Source organism: Palaemon carinicauda, chromosome 7, assembly GCF_036898095.1.
Source record: "Palaemon carinicauda isolate YSFRI2023 chromosome 7, ASM3689809v2, whole genome shotgun sequence".
Taxonomy (NCBI): domain Eukaryota; kingdom Metazoa; phylum Arthropoda; class Malacostraca; order Decapoda; family Palaemonidae; genus Palaemon; species Palaemon carinicauda.
In genome coordinates, this window is record NC_090731.1 from 8478441 (window position 1) to 8481139 (window position 2699).

General features: G+C 31.0%; 1 pseudogene; it reads left to right on the forward strand.

The window, feature by feature from the left end:
• The first annotated feature begins 2671 nt into the window (after positions 1–2671).
• The window catches only part of LOC137643825 (putative neural-cadherin 2), a 432156-nt pseudogene continuing 432128 nt past the window's right edge, over positions 2672–2699 (forward strand).

Here is a 2699-nt window from a genome sequence, read left to right on the forward strand (position 1 = left end):
AGAAAGGTTTCAAAAAAATTCGAAGGTGCATCAATATATGGAAATATGAAACACCTAAATTTGTGGCCATATGACATTTATGAGAGCTAGTATCAATTATATTTAAGTTGGTTGAAATCAGTACGGCAATAAAAAGTTCAATATATTTGATGAATATATACAATCCCTGACGGGATATTATTAACATCACTGTACTTTTTATACAATCATTATGAGCACCCCTAGGCTATAATTCAGATTCTAATATTCTTATTAAATTTTTATTTTTCATTTATTTATTAGAGGATACTCGATGAATAAAATATTATTTTATGATATCTATATTGATATAATCCTAATACCTATAATTTTAATCTTATTTTCTTTCATTCTTTATCAAAGGGAACTTATCGATATTGAGACCATTGAAATTAGAATCTTACAAAACCTCACCAAGGTTGTCTAGTAAGCGGATCAAATAGATTTATTTGAAATATCTTATCTCTTTCATAGGATAAGGTTCAAGGTAACAAAAAATCCTTGGAAATCATGTATGTTTATCATATGGAGAATTTTGTTTAGGTTTTTAAGGCCGCTCATGAATGGTAGAGGCAAGGGACAGTGACAATGCCCTAGCTAGGAGGAAAGTGCCCTAGAGACTGACCATGTATACATATGATCAGCGTCCAAGGCACTTCCCCACCGAAATTAGGACCAGGGAGGGCCAGGCAAAAGACTTAATATTTAAGGTAAGAGACTAAGTATTTAAAGTAAAAGACTTAATATTCAAGATAAGAGACTTGATAATGGTAAAAGACTTAATATTGAAGGCAGGAGACTCAATATTTAAGGCAAAATGCTTAATATCTAAGGTAAAAAGCTTGATATTTAAGGAGAGAGAGACTTGATATTTAAGGTAAAATACTTAATATTTAAGGTAAGAGACTTATTCACGTACCATTATATGCCATTAACTGTATCTATAAGCAAATTACATGTCATGGCGTTTAAACATTCAGTAGCGACCAACAAAATCATGGAATTCCAATGTTAATGGTTTTCAGATAGCAAACCGGACCTCAATATTTATGTTAGCGTGAGGTAATTTGATTGATAAATACTATATATTACGTGAAATAGTTATTTTCAAATACTATCCCTTCTTTGTTGCTCGATATGCTCAATGCATTCTAAGGTAATAATTCTTCCGGTAATGGAATATGTATTACATTGGCAATTCCTCTTGCATTTATTTTGATTTAGATAGAATAAAACCTAGTTCATTGTGCATTAACCTTCGATAAATGGGAAATAAAAATGAAAAATATAGGAGTTGAATTTTCCATCAGGTCGTGCACAGGATTAAAATGATGATATTTACTAAATAAAAATAAAGCAGTTGAAGGTCGTGTCACATTATTAACACGATATTTGCTAAATAAAAATAAAGAAGTTGAATTTTTATCAGGTTGTTCCACACGATTAAAATCATAATATTTGCTAAATAAAAATGAAAAGAAAAATAGATTTTCATCAGATCATGTCACATTAAAATGATAATATTTGCCAAATAAGAATAAAGAAATTGAATTTTTATCATGTCCCACATGATAAAAATTATGATATTTGCTAAATAGAAATAAAGAAGTTGAATTTTTATCAGGCTGTCCCACATGATTAAAATGATGATATTTGCGGATCTGTTATTGGAAATTCATTCCACCCACGGGGAAAATATAATGGAGAAATAACCTTAAAATTCATTTAGTAGATGCATATTGAAATGTAAATTATTTTTGAAAAGATGAAGTCGTGAAGGTATAGATAAACTTTGAACAATGAAGTCATATCATAATCGAATATATAGATTTAATATTAGCAAAGCGTTTTAACTAATAATAATAATAATAATAATAATAATAATAATAATAATAATAATAATAATAATAAAAATAATAATAATATGTGGGTAGTAGACCCTCTTTCAGGCAAGTTATGTTAAAAATAATGGCTGCCTCAGTTGCACTAATCTTGTACTCAGTCTTATTACCTTCTTTTCAAAATTACTACATACAGCCAGTAATTGGGCAAAAGTCATCCTTCATGGTGGGTAGTCAAACCCAGAAGTAATTGACTAATCAATGTTTTGATGGAAAGTTTACAAGTTAGGTAAAATTTACAAGTTAGGTAAAATAATGCAGTAAATAAGCTACGCGTTTCCGGAGTGCTGTCTCCCTTCCTCAGGCTAGAGTGGTGGAAACGCAGTGAAAGGCTCGGTAAAGTTTCTTGCAATAACAGCCTCCCCCCCTCCCACAAAAAAAAAAAAGAAAAAAACATTGACATCATCTGTGATGTAGAAACTCGTGGAGCTCTTTTTCCGTTTCTCCATGTGTGAAGGTTAATTGGTCCTCCTCTACTATGGAGGAACGTTTTTTTTTTTTTCTTTTTTACTCTTTTAAAGAAAATTTTTTAACTGAAATTTTGGTTTTGTTTTCCAACTCCTTCAGAGAGAGAGAGAGAGAGAGAGAGAGAGAGAGAGAGAGAGAGAGAGAGAGAGAGAGAGAGAGAGAGAGAGGTAATTAGTTTAACGACTGTTTATAGAGGATAAGACTGTTAGTATAACTGGTGGTTGTTTACAATTTTTTTGTGAGGTTAAGACGGTGGCGAAATTTTTGACAGATTGTTTAATGTTTTAGTGTTGACTACAGCAGGAGTGTATC